Here is a 14,831-nt window from a genome sequence, read left to right as displayed (position 1 = left end):
ACTAGACTTTTGGTGATGAACACGATGTAGTCTATACGGAAGTTGAAATATAATGATGTACACCTGAAATTTACATAATGTTATAAACTAATGTTACCTCAGTTTAAAAAAATGGCATCTCTTATATTTGCCTCCTTGTTTTTAATTTTTGCAGAGCTGACTACCACTGAATGATAACTCTAAACATAGTGGAAGTCAGGCAGACTCCATTTTTCTCAAAAAAAATGAGTGCCTTATAATAAAACAAAACAAGTTTAAAGCAGTTGCAGTCTCTCAGACAGACAATATTATCATCAGGGATTGCATTTTTGATCCAAAAACCCATCTCAAAAAAAAAAAAGTGAAGGCATATCCAACAATACTTCAAAAAACTAAAAATACAACTAACAAATTTGCAATTACTTAAAATAATAAAATAATATTCCAAGTGCTATAAATGAGCATAAATTTACTCTGTATATCGATGTTTAAAGCAGCCCCAATTTACTATAGTTGCATGTAGAGCTTATAAAAATATAATCTTACTGAATCTCCATATTTACCATCGTTACACTTGGACTCGGTCTCCCAGACTTGGGTCTATCATTTTCATGATACTTTTTCAGATACGTGGTGAATGCCAGTTTTATGCCTGAGTAAAAGTTTGTTTTATTCCTGTATTCATTCAAAACATATTTAATGAGCCAATCTTAGGTGGAAGGTCCAGTGTGAGATACTAGATACTAGAGATACAATCATTAATAAGACAAGGTTACTGCCATGAAGGTGCTCAACCCTATAGAGAGCTGACATGGAAAGGAACAAAGAATACAGTGTGATGAGTGCTAGGTGTAAAAAATGCTACAGGGATGCCTGAAAAGGAATATATAATTCTGCCCAAAGTCTAGGAGGGCTTCACAGAGGAGACCGTATATGAATTGATGGTTGAAGGATGACAATGATGATGATGATGATGATGATGATGATGGTGTTGGTGGTGATGATGGTGGTGGTGGTAGCAGCTATCGTTACTGAGCACTAGCTAAGGACCTGTAACTATGCCATGTTTATGTACCGTCTCACTAAATCCTCACAAAAGTCCATCAAGATCAGCTTTATACACATTTTACAAAGGAAATAACTGAGATCCAGGAAGTTAAGAATTTTACCTAACGTCACACAAGAGGTAGGTGGAATCAAAACCACCTACCAAAATTTCTGGTTAAACCAAAACTTCTGGTTCCAACAATAGCTTCTTACACTAACACTCTCAGCCTCCCTGCCCAGGAGTTTGTCAGGTGGACAGATGGAAGAAGGATATCCCAGGCAGATGGGCGGATGTTTACAGAGGTTTTGAAGTGAGGCACAGCAGGATACATTCACATAAAGTAGGGAGGTCCTGGTGGAGAGTAGATAACGACTAGGGTCTCTGCTAAAAGCTTTTCATGTTATAGATAGGTACACTAAACCAGACCTCACACCTCTGCAACCTGACTCAAATTGAGAGTCATAGAAAAAAAGAGGCCCCCAAACACTAAACATACAAAAAAGATAATTCTGATAAAAGTCTTGGGTGTGGGATTGAAGTGGACAACCAATAGAGTTCCTTTACAGTGAAACTGAAAACTAAATAGATTACCTTTCTATCTTCTAAACTGCAAGCTACTTTCAGGCAGAAATTGATGACCAGGTTACATGGTTTATTACTTCACGTATTCGTTCATTTGACAAATATTTCTTGGGTGCCTCTGTGTGGTAGACACTGCGCTGGGCACTGCAGAGAAAGAGGTGAAGGAGGTATGAAGCCTCCCTGAACGGGTGTCATCTGGAGGAGGAGATTGACATCTCCACGTGTAGAGCCAACAGGGTGTGCACAGCAGGCAGACAACAAGCACAAGGTACAGCGTATGACCGAGTCCCCACCTCCCTTGGATGATCCACGGGTGGGAACAGGGGTGTTGCCTCCAGCATTACTTCAGCACAATGAGCAAAATGCACCTTGGTTTGAACTTAGAAGCTACTAAATTAAAGCTCAGATTCATAAGGATGTTGAGTCATCAGAATAACACCAGACAAGAGCCAGTGGGAGATGATTTTTCAGAATCTAATATCCTTTCTCTTTCATTAAGCCTCAGACAACTGTACTGTGGGGGCTATCGTGCCACAATTGGAATCCACCTTCGTGTGATATTACAGGTAATACTGAAATAAATGTGTTCACTTTGGAAAAAATAAAAGGAAAAAGAGAATTAAACCCTGTAATTATTAGTGTTTAAGGTTTCCACTTTTTGATTTTCTTAAGCTAAAATCTACCTCTCAGGGTCTTGATTTTTAGGTGCAATAACAAGAGGATTAAACAATTAACAATATAATATTTAGTTAAAGTAAATTAATGGATAATCTGACAGAAAAATTAGGAAATTGATAAACATCAAAAGTTCTAAATGGCAGGGCCGGCCCAGTGGCTTAGCAGTAAAGTGCGTGTGCTCTGCTACTGGCGGCCCGGGTTTGGACGCACCACTTCTCCGGCCATGCTGAGGCCGCGTCCCACATACAGCAACTAGAACGAGATGCAACTATGACATACAACTATCTACTGGGGCTTTGGGGGGGAAAAAAAAGGAGGAGGATTGGAAATAGATGTTAGCTCAGGGCTGATCTTCCTCACCAAAAAAAAAAAAAAAAGTTCTAAATGCCAAATAACTACAGTGAAGAACAGGGAACTGCTGGCTGAAGGCTCTACAGTGGTGCTTTAAATGGAAGATAGAAACTGTGGTCTCTCCTAATGACACACCATGTGCTTATCGATAGAGCAAGATAAACGCGTATGAAGGTGGGTGACACTGCCCATGTGCCATGAGAAATGGAACTCAATAGTCTCTAGGTATTAAAATTCAATGATGGCCCCCTCCTAGCCACCTCTCCCTGTCTGGATCCCTGGTAAATGGCATTCTCGGAGTTTGTTCTCTGAAGTCCCAGTACAGAGTGTTTCTGCATTGATGTAAACATAAGACTAAGAGTGGAGGTTCTTCTCTGTAGTGGTTTATAAGGACACATAACTCTTACAAAGATTTGGCAACGATGACCAACTAGGTATAAAAGCAGCCAAAAAAAGAAAAAAGAAAAAGAGTGGTGAATTAGAGTAAATCTCTCTGATTTAGAGCTCATGGTTGGATTGACATTTGTAATTAAACAGCCTTCACCTATTCAAACCCATCTCTCCAGGAATGTTCCTTTCTCTGTCCTACACCATCAGTTTTGCCTTGTCTATCGGTTGGGTCATTTCCAGCACATATAAACATAGTTTTATCTTTAACACTTTAGAAAAATGTCCTCTCTGGACTCCACTTCCCCCTTCAGTTACTGCCCATTTCTCTGTTCTCCTTTGCAGCAAAGCTTCTTGAAAGATTTGACTATTCACTGTTTCTTCCTCCAATTCTCCGTTATCATTCTCTAATTAGGTGTTTGCCACCATCACTCCCCAAAACTGCTTTTCCAAGGTCATTAATGATCTCCACGTTGCTGAATCCAATGATCAGTGCTCAGGCCTCATCCCACTTGACGTATCACCGGTATGTGATACCAGTGATCATATTCAACTTCTCGGAAAGACTGTCTTTACTTGGAATTCGTGGCAACACGTTGGCTGTCTCCTTTACTGGTTTATCATCTTCTCCAAGCCCAGCACTTGGCTTTTGGACCTCTCCTATTTTCCCACATTCTCTCGGGAGATCTCGTGGCTTTAAATACCATCTATGTGTTGACAACTGCCAGATTTATACTTCCACACTGGACCTCTTGGCTCATCCATCCAACCATCTACTCAGCAGCTCCACTTGGATGTCTAAAAAGTATCTCAAAATTAATATAACCGAAACTGAACTCCTGATCTTCCTGCCACCCTCAGATTTGGATCACCCATAATCTTTCCCATCTCAGTCAGTAGCATCCATCCTTCCACTTATTCAAGCCAAAAATCTCAGAATTAGTGTCTGATTCCCTCAAAATCAGCGTTTTTTTCTTTTTCCAAGTATACAGGGACGCTAGCAAATGCCATAAATCCCTTTGAGGAAGGACCCAATGCCACAAGTACCATAAATCTTCTTCCCAGTATTCCCCAGAGGGAATGTGGTCATTTACCAGGGTGACTGTGCACTGCAGAAATGGAAATACCCAAACTTTTCTGGGATTACTGAAGCCTGGTTCTGAGTTGACACTCATTCCTGAGAACCCAAAATGCCACTGTGGTCTACCAGACCAAATGGGGACCTATGGAAGTCATAGGTCATAGACAAATGTAATTTTGGCCTAAGTCTCTCATGGGCCCAGTGGTTCCAGAGACCCATCTGTGATTATTTCTCTAGTGCCTTAAGGTTTAGTTGGAACAGACATTCTCAGCAACTGGCAGAGTTCCCACATGAAGGGCAGAATGATGATGGTTAAGATCATAAACTCTGGAGCTAGCTTGCCTGGGTTCAAATCCTGTATACGACACTAGCTGTGTGACCTTGGGCAAATCTCTTAACTTCTCTGTGCTTTGGTTTCCTCATCTTAAAAATCACATAATAATATCCCTTAAGGGTGGTATGAGGATTAAATGAGTTAGTATGTGTCAAATGCTTAGAACAGCACGTAGTAAATGCTACATAAATGTTGCTTAAATAAATAAAATCCTTAATCCCTTTCTTTACCTCACACTGTTCATCAAATCAGTCAGGAAGTCCCTTTGGCTTTACCTTCAAACTATATCTAAAATTTGACTGCTTTATACTGCACCCCCACCACCCCCCGCGCCCCACTGCTACCACCACAGAGCTAGCAACCACTACCTCTTGCTTGGATTACTGCAGTACCCTCTTAACTGATCAGGCCCTCCATTACCTCTCTAACCTGATCTCTTAATACTCTCCTCCATATTCACTCCAGCCACACCAGCCACTTGCTGTTCCTCAAATATTACAGACTTGCTCTCACCTCAGTTCCTTTGCACTGGCTGTTCTCTCTGCCTAGGATGCTCTTGCCCCAGATATCCTCATGTCTCAACACTCTTTGATGTTTTGCTCAAGTGTCACCTTCCTAATAAAGCCAATTCTTATCATTCCTATTTAAACCACAGTTGTGCCCCCACACATACTCCAAATACATACCTTCATACTCCTTATCCTGCTCTATTTTAATAGCACTCATCGCCTTCTAAAACGTGTACAATTTACTATATTTACTAGATCCCACAGACGATCTTGAAAAGGTCCCAAAGGATTAAAGTTCTGCTAGATGGAAGGGACCTGGATCCCTGAGTCACAGAGCTGTTCAGAAGAACCTCCTGCCCAGCAACATATGTACTGAACTTGCCATGAGCAAGGACTTACTGCTTGTCAGGTGGTACATCACCAGTTCAAAGGAGCACAGGTTACTGCTTCCGCCTGGCTTCTCCATCACTCAAGAGCGTCCTCACCTCCTCAGCTAATCTCCCAAGGATGAACAGAGCCACGCACAGGAAAAAGAAAATAACAATTGCACCTACAGGACCCAGCAACCAGGGAGAGAAAAACAAGCAGAATGCCCGAAACTGGTTGCTTCTTGTAAACTAGAACTGCTCGAGAAGAAAGATGACAGCTTTAATTTTTTGAATGAGATAAACAAATGAAAATAACAATAGGACTCAAAGAAATTTAATTCCCAATGTGAAAAAAAAGACCCTGGAATTCAAAGAGTTTTTTCTTGGTTTTTTTTTTTGACTTTCCAGATTCCACAGATGAATTGAAGATGCTGTTATTCTCTGTCAGGGATTGAATTCGGGCCTTTATGATCAAGCAAAGGATATCTCAACACAAAAAGTAAAAACACAAAGAGATGAAAATCATGAGAAAAATTGTTTAAAAGGGGCTTGGAGGACAGATGCAGAGACCTAACATGTGAATAATAAAAGTTCCAAGAGAGGGAAAGAGAACAGATGTAGGAATGCATTAATTAAGCAAATAATAGAAGAAATTTTCTCTAATTGAAGAAAGACTCGAGTTTCCAAATTTAAAGTGATGGTGAGTTCTAGGCAGAACTTATGGGAGAAAATTAAAAAAACAGAACAAAACACTTGGGCATATCCTACAGAGTTCCTAAACTCAAGCATAAAAAAATTTACAGGCTAACAGACATAAAAACTACGTTACGTATAAAGGAAAGAGCCAACACGAATGGAACTGACGCACTAGACAGAAGAGGACAGAAGGATTACACCCACAGAATGCTGAGGAAAGAGGATTCCAACCCCAAATCCTACCCCCTGCTGAGAGAGCCACCTGTCGGGGTGAGAGAAGGGTGTGAGCAAATACGCAAGGATCCAGGGCTTCTGTCACCCACATATTCCATCTAAGGAAACACTTCAGGAAGGACTCTAAGGTAACAAAATGTGAATCAAAACAGAATCCCCAGTAGGGCACAAGGAGAGGAGGAAACAGCATGAGTATGAGTCTCGCCTCTGTGTGTGTGTGTGTGTGTGTGTGTGTGTGTGTGTGTGTGTGTGATTTTCCACTTAGATACACATATATTTAAATCTAAATTGGAAATGATAGAATGCCTGGGAATTTGTAATATAAGTGCTAAATAATGATCATACAAATAGAAGAAACATCCTACAGGGGAAAAACTAAAAATGTTTAAAAGTAGTAAAATATCTCATAAATCTTTGGGAAGGGAAGAAGGAGCAAGCAGAGAAGAGAAGTAAAAGTTTTCTTAAGTTTTCATCTGACATGAGAGTAGAGAAATGAAAACATGACAAAGAGGGAGGAGGAGAGTGAGAATATAAAACACTTTGATGGAGTGATAGTCTTCGTACATTGTTTTCATGACAAGAGCAGAGAAAGCAGTGATTCAAAAGAAGTGAAGGGAATGGGAGAGTAATTCCTAGAAGAGTGGGAAAATGTGATCCAACCTCTAAATTTAATAAAGAAAATGGAGAGGATTAATAGTACCTTGATCAACCCACCAAAATTAAGGGGAAAAAAAGAAAAAACAGTAACATAAATGACATGCATGAGGTAAGATGAAAGAAATAAAATCAAAGATATCTGATATTCAATTAAGCGTGAATGGACTGGATTCACCAGTCAAAGACAAAGATTGTCAGATTGGACTTTAAAAAGCAGATATATCTTATTTTCAAAACACACTTAAAGTGATTTTTTTAACATTGGAAAGAAAGAAATAGGCAAATACATATCAGGAAAATTCTGTTTTTTAGAAAGAAAGAAAGAAAAGGAGGAAAAGCAGCAATACAATTATAATTAGCAAAGTGGCATTTAAGATTAAAAGCACTAATCAGGACAAGGGGAAGGTTATAAACCATAAAGGTACCATTTATGAAAAAGATGTAACAGTCATAAATCTGTATGTACCAAATATCTAAAAAGCTAAATATATGAAGCAAACACCATTAGAAATCTTTTTTAAAAATAAGATGTAAATCTTGATTTTAGATGGGTTATTTTAATAACTGCTGTTACGATATAACTTTTATATTTTCATTTATGCCTGTGTTCAGCATAGTTGACCATGTTTACGTTTTGATATAGACCCTTAGGAGTGGTTACTCTTAGGAGAAGGGCACCTGTAAGTATTAAGTTTAATTATAAAGATTCCGGCCGGCTCTGCTTGTCTTCTTTTTTTTTTTTTTGTGAGGAAGATCAGTGCTGAGCAAACATCCATGCCAATCCTCCTCCTTTTTTTTTTTCCCCCTTTTTCTCCCCAAAGCCCCAGTAGATAGTTGTATGTCACAGTTGCACATCCTTCTAGTTGCTGTACGTGGGACGCGGCCTCAGCATGGCCGGACAAGCGGTACGTCAGTGAGAGCCCGGGATCCGAACCCGGGCCGCCAGCAGCGGAGCACGCACACTCAACCACTAAGCCACGGGGCCAGCCCAGGGTCTGCTTGTCTTGAAAGTTGGTGATCTCCTCACCACACTGCTGACCCCCTGGGGCCAAGGTGAACCCAGCAAGAGGATCACAGGGCCCACCGAGGCAGAGAGTGGCAGAAGGGCACTTGGGGACCTCTCTCAGGGAACGTTCAGTCACTGCTGATGCAGCATGGCCTCAGGCTGGTCTTCCAACATGGACCTCCAGTAGAGCCCATCTGGTTCCTAAGGAAAGGGCTTTTGACCCTCATACTGCAGCTCCCACCAATGCTTTGCACCAGTGGGGTAAACAGGTGTGGGCGTCCTAAAGGGAGACCTAGAGTAACTCTCTGTGCCCTCTGCAGGCCGCTCTCTAGATTCAATCCTGGCACTTGGCAAACATTCATCTCTCTTCAGCTTCAACAGTGAAGGTTTTTTTGAGCACACAATATATACAAGACCCTGTTCTGGGCTTCTTTTTATAAGGGCACTTTCTTCCAAGAGTTCCCTCAGGTCTCATGAGTGAGCTGAAGTTCTAAGACTCATGTTTCGCTTCCAAATGCTTTGCATTGAGAGATTGTCTGGCAATAGTCTACAGGCAGTGCTGATCCATGACTTAGTTTCCATCAGGCTGAGGTAAAAAGTAGAGATAAATGCAATAGAGTGAGTTTTTAGTGAAACTAAATCTATTCCATTTAGAAAGTTGTTCTTTATCCTGATATTACATCCTTCTTCTTTTTAGCTTTAAAGTGGCTTTTCTGTTATGAAATGATAGTAGATGACATAGTTTGTCTTTTTTTTCATGTTCTCATTTGAAAAATAAAAGGTTGACAACCCTATGACCCCCAAATAAATTAATGTATGTATGGATACAAAATATATTACTCTGTGAATTCAAATGTGTGGGCACCCCTGTTCCTATGGTTTCCCTTCTGTAGCTATAGGACTATTCATGCCAAAAGGATATAATATGATGTTTCTGCACTCACCTCTCACACTTTGCAAATGCATCTTGACCAGCAATGGAAATGGTCTAGTCATTCAAGGAGCCAGATTTACTCAGGAGGAATGGGGTTACATAATATAGAGTCTTGCCCTGGAAGGCTGAAAGAACATGCTACATTTGAAAGTGTTGCTGAGCCTGAGGAGTCCTAGCCCTTTTTAAATCCCTGATGGAGTCTGTCTCCTCATTGCCAACTGATGTCAGAAGCCTGAACACTTGGTCCCCCACATATTCTAATGGGGAAACTCATCATAATCCAATGTCATTTTAAAAGAAAAATTCTCAGATACATATGTAGCAGTCATCACAAATATGACAAAGTTGTCCCGAATCTGTCTTCAAAATTCAAAAGAAAAAAGAATGAAAATTGGAGGTTATAATTTTACCAATATCAAACCAAAGATAGACAAGTATCGTCTTCATTTACATCATGTTTTTATCTTCCAAAACTTCAAAATGATTTCTGATGTTATCTCCATCGGTTAGTGATTTAAATTTTAGGGAGTTTATTTTATTTTGTGTGTGTGTGTGAAGAAGACCAGCCCTGAGCTAACATCCGATGCCGATCCTCCTCTTTTTTGCTGAGGAAGACTGGCTCTGGGCTAACATCCGTGCCCATCTTCCTCTACTTTATATGGGAGGCCGCCACAGCATGGCTTGACAAGCGGTGTGTCGGTGTGCGCCCGGGATCCAAACTGGCGAACCCGGGGAAGCCGCAGCCGAGAGCGCACACTTAACCGCTTGCGCCACTGGGCCGGCCCCATAGCGGGTTTACTTTAAACCCAAGTTGAGTTTGGAAGTTTGGCTTATTTGACATGGCACATGCCTTCTTTCCACCACAGGAGATAGCACCGTGTAGGAAGCTTTGGTCTGTCTGACAGCAAGTATCTGAGTTTGAATCTTGAATGAAAATTGTTTATTAGCTGTGTTACTTTCAGCAAGCTTTTAACCTCACCAAGCCTCAGGTTCATCATTTGTAAAACAGGTATTAAAAGGCCAACAGCACATAGTTGTAATGTATCTAGTATAAAATACTCAAGAAATGTTAGCCCTTATTAAAAAAATCTAATTAGACTTCAGGTTTTAATTTCAAATGAACTTACAATGGATACCTTTTCTCAGTTTGTATTATTAACAAAAAACCGACAACTGGGAGGAAGAGTTTAAATTTGCTTCTCAAGTTTGTAAAGAATCACACAAATGAACCTGGGGTGAAAAGGGTCTTGTGCCAAATGTTTTGCCTACTCAGAATGCCAAATATTCACAAATAAGAACCACAAGTGGTCTCAGCTTTAATTTCACACCACTGTCTCTTTAACTAAACATCGTCCTTAGCACTGTGCCTCAGTGCTGAATCATTCCTGACTCAGAGGTTTATAAATACCGCGACTTGAATCACTCGGAGTTTTCTTCAGTGGTCCCCTACTTCCCTCTCTAAGTTTCAATTAGACCTGACCCTGCAAAGGGAGTGATATCTGACAAGTTTACTTCCCACATTAACGGGGCTGCTAAGTCTCTATGACGTACATGATACAATTATAAGAAGGACATTCTAAAAATAAACTCAATGTATTCTCATTCAATTCACTAAATAACCGATGCAACTTGAAGACAGTAAGCTACACTCATCAGTTTTCTCCCACAGCTTACTAAATGTCAGAAAGAAACGGAAATGTTCTAAATTAAGACACCACTCTTAATTCCTGACAAGAGAAATTAGAATGCATACGTTTTCACAGGTAAATGCTTTAAAAAATTATGTAAATATATAACATTCAAAATCTAAATCTCATTTGGTAGAAATGGTTAAAAGGTAACCCTCAGAAAGATAGCTAAGGTGCCGTGTTGAAAGCAGCTGAAATGTGACTGCTGGTTTGTGAAATCATTTCAGTAAGGGATTTACTTAAGGAACAGGAGACAAGGAATTATAGACATAATGCACAAGTCAACACTGGGAGGGTCACCTCATCATCTATGCCAATAACAATGTACAGCAGCAAAGATAATCCAAAAACCTTTTATGTTTGCTCTTGTATTATAACATATTATTATTTGCAGTAGATTTATCTTCCCAATTATATTTAAGATTTGTTTGCCTTTTTGGTTATTCACCACCTGGTAGATGGGGAAAGATACCCAATAGCACCCTCAAGGGCATAGGGAAGCCAGGGAGATAAAGTTTTGCCAGAGATAATCTACAAAATAAATTGTGTCTGTAAGTGAGCGGCAGGTATGGCCTGGAACACTGAGAGCACGAAGTGAGGCCAATCACAATACTTGATGGCTCTGCGGTCCATCAGCCACCCTACAGGCAGCTGAGGGATAGCATGGCTGCAAGCACACCTACTCACTGCAATCATTCTCTTTTCCCTCCAGAGATGATGTTAGAGCACTGTGGATGCAGCCGCAAAAAAGCAGCACCCCTTCTGTGGGGCCTAGGTGAGAAAGGGCCATCTGAGTCCTAGATGAGAGCCTCCTGGGCTTCTTTGGGGCCAGAGGAATTCTGAAACCACGGATCACTCATATATGCTTTGAGACATGCTATAGATGTTTTTTTCTAGAAGCCCTGCAACTACCCTAAAAATTGAACGTATTATAGAACAGACCTATGGCCAATGGTGGCAGAGTCTACACAGAACTCCGCCTTATGGTGTCTGGGAAAAAGCCTTCAACTTGTTGGCTGTACTATTCAGTACAGCTGTATAGCTCATTGTGCTTTTGAATACATTGGTGGTGGTGTCATGTATTCTGGACCATCAACGGAGATTATAATCCAAAATTCAGATACTGTCTTTGCAGAAAATCTTAGCCAACATTTTTATGGTATCCAAAGAGGTGACACTGTGATAGCAAAAAGCCCAAGTGATCCAAAATCAAATATTTGTAAAAGAGTAATTGGTCTAGAAGGAGATAAAATCCTCACCACTAGTCCACCAGATTTCTTTAAAAGCCAAAGAGTCATGTTTGGTTAGAAGGTGATAATCTACAGAACTCCACAGATTCCAGGTACAATGGACCTATTTCATATGGACTAATAAGAGGAGGTATCTTCTTTAAGATTCAGCTTCTGAGTGATATTGGATTTCTACGTGACAGCCCTAATGGCCACAGATGTTCTGATGATTAGCAAGCATTTATCCTTTTGACTTGATTATTGTCTCCTGTTCAAGTGAATTTATTATTGCCACTGAAAGCATATACTTACCAATAAAATATTTACTATTAAAGAAATGAGCACCCCCAAATTTGGGGGACAAGTCCAAAGAAAGCTAATATGAATCAACTGAGAACAAATGAGCTAAGCCACATGTTGAGAATGACCCAAAGAAAGAATCTGCAAAGGAACCTTTCCGATTCTCAGGAAGTAAATAAACTGCACAATTCTCTTTCATCTTTTTTGTTTTTAAGCTTCAGTACATGGTTGTGTATCCTAATTGTTAGTTTTAGTTCTCTATGTGAGCTGCCACCACACTATGACAACTGACAGACAGGTGGTATGGTTTCATGACGGGAAAACAAACCCAGGTCGCAGCAGTGAGAGCACCAAGGCTTAACCCCTAGACCACCAGGGCTGGCTCTCTACAATCTCTTAAATTCAAGGGAAGGTGACAGTGGAATAGCTAGTCTCAAATCCTCCTCTTAGAAACAGACAAAATCTTAAAAGTAAAATACCGGAAACAATTCCTCAGTGCTGAAAGTAAGGTCTGTTGAAGACAAACAGGGCAAGTTATCTGATCTATAAAGCAAAGGAGAAACAGGATCCGAAGATTTCACCAAAAGCCAGCTCAGGTTTCCCACCCCGGAAGTGGTGCAGTGCTGCAATAAGAAGTAAAGCAAAGCTTAGATTGACACATTTGACCAGCAATCCCTAATAACGAGGAGTGAGGGCGAGAAGTGAGGGTGGGCAAGGGAGCTGACAGGTCCACAGATTCAGGGGGTACGGGGGCAGGGTGGAAAAGGCAACCTGTGGGCACAGCAGAAAACCTTGTAGCAACTCAGCTTGCTGCCCACTCAGTTTTTCCATCACAGCACAGATTCATTCTGACACAGAAAAGCACTTTCCTAAAATAGGGAAGGAGACAGGACCCTCAACCACGCTCTGAAAGGGCAAGAAAGACCAGAGAAAGATGAGGACCTTTCCTCATGGAGGCACTTTTATTGGAACTAACTGTAGCATATATTGAAGAGAAGCCACCCGTGATACTCTGCTAGCTCCAAATTCTTCCTCATCCAAAATTTTCCCTACCTGGCCACTTCCTCCTGATATATTAAAATGCATTCCTGAATTAGAGAGAATTTGGGACATTGTAAAGGGACAGCCCTCCACAATAACAAGTCACTCTCCCAGGTTGGTGGGTAAAAGCCCCAAGGAAGATCCCAGAAAAAGCTGTACCCATCCTGTGTACTTGGAGTAGAGTATCAGGCTAAATAAAAAACCAAAGGTAAAAAAATCTGGTCTCTGGTGCCATAATTTCAGCATATTTCAGCATAATTTCAGGAAACACAACTTCTGGGGCTAACATATCGATTCCCCACCTTCCTGATCCACATGTGACCCCGGCTCCCTCCCTGCCCTGTTCTCGATGCTGAATGATTAGACTGATAACATTAGCCAACAACAGCCAGCACTCCAGGTTATCTATGAGAAATTTTTTTTAAAAAAACACACTGGAGTCAGACATCCTCTCTGCAACATTAAATGCCAAAAGAAAAGGGAATCACATTAATTTTTAAGGGAAATCGCCATGACTCATGAGTTCTATAACTCAGTAAAGTGTCCTTTTCATATAGAGATAACAGGAAGATCTTGTCAAATATGCAAATCTTCAGAACGTATACAACCCATGTACTCCACTTAGAAAAATGACTTGAGGCTATGTACCAGCGGCAAAGAGGATATGCAAATAAAAGAGTCACAGATGGAGATGCAGCAGTATGAAAGGCCCACATACATGAATTAAAAAACAACCAAATCTAAATGACTTGGCAAGTTAGGTTATAAAGCAAGATGCAAGTGTAATTCTTGAAAGAAAAGATAATAAATTTTAAAAGAATAGTATTTTAACAATTCAGCAATTATCTAGAAAAAACTCTCAGAATATACCAACAAAATCTTGGAAAATGGAAAGAAATATTCTATTCTTCATCTTAATAGGTGGCAGTTGTCAGATCCTATTTTATATTACTAACTTGAGAAAGTTTAGCACCTAAAGATTTAAAAGAAATCATTAGTGAAACTGACTATATTACGATAAAGAATATATTTATATTATATATATAGAATATTCCATATTCTTATATAGAACACGAACTGCAATTTATGCAAAATTCTCTTTAATCTTTCTTTTTTTGAAAGTTTCAGCACATGGTTGTATATCCTAGTTGTTAGTTTTAGTTCTCTATGTGAGCTGCCACCACAATATGACAACTGACAGACAGGTGGTATGGTTCCACGACTGCTTAGAGAATATAGAATATTATAGAATATTCTATATTAAGATAAAGAATAAATGAAACAGAGATAAGGCAGAAAACATGAAATGAGATAAGAGAAGTAATAAACATGTTATAAAAACAAATGTAAAGGGAATAATCTCATCTATTAAAAGGAAAGACTTTTAATTGAGTCAAAAAACAAAATCCAACTATACATTGCCCATAAAAGATATACTCAAAATAAAGTGACTCAGAAAAGTTAAAATAAAAGGTGGAATAAAGATAAGGTATGCCAATATTCGCTGCAAAAAAAAACACAAAGAACAAAAAACATGGGTTACAATACAAACATCAAAACAGAAATCAAGGAAAAAAGCATTAAATATAATAAACAGTCACTTTTGTTAAGAAGTGAAAATTCACGATGAATATTATCATAAATAGTTGTGCCAAACAACATGCCATAATATGTATAGTTTAAAAGTTTAAAAATAAATTACTATAGATATGAAGAGATTAACACAATT

General features: G+C 39.7%; 1 pseudogene; it reads left to right on the top strand.

The window, feature by feature from the left end:
* Nucleotides 1-11,415: 11,415 nt before the first annotated feature.
* Nucleotides 11,416-11,995, top strand: LOC131408470 (mitochondrial inner membrane protease subunit 1-like; annotated as a pseudogene).
* Nucleotides 11,996-14,831: the final 2,836 nt, after the last annotated feature.

The sequence above is a fragment of the Diceros bicornis genome, chromosome 7, assembly GCF_020826845.1.
Source record: "Diceros bicornis minor isolate mBicDic1 chromosome 7, mDicBic1.mat.cur, whole genome shotgun sequence".
Classification (NCBI taxonomy): domain Eukaryota; kingdom Metazoa; phylum Chordata; class Mammalia; order Perissodactyla; family Rhinocerotidae; genus Diceros; species Diceros bicornis.
This window is presented reverse-complemented; position numbering and strand designations above follow the sequence as displayed.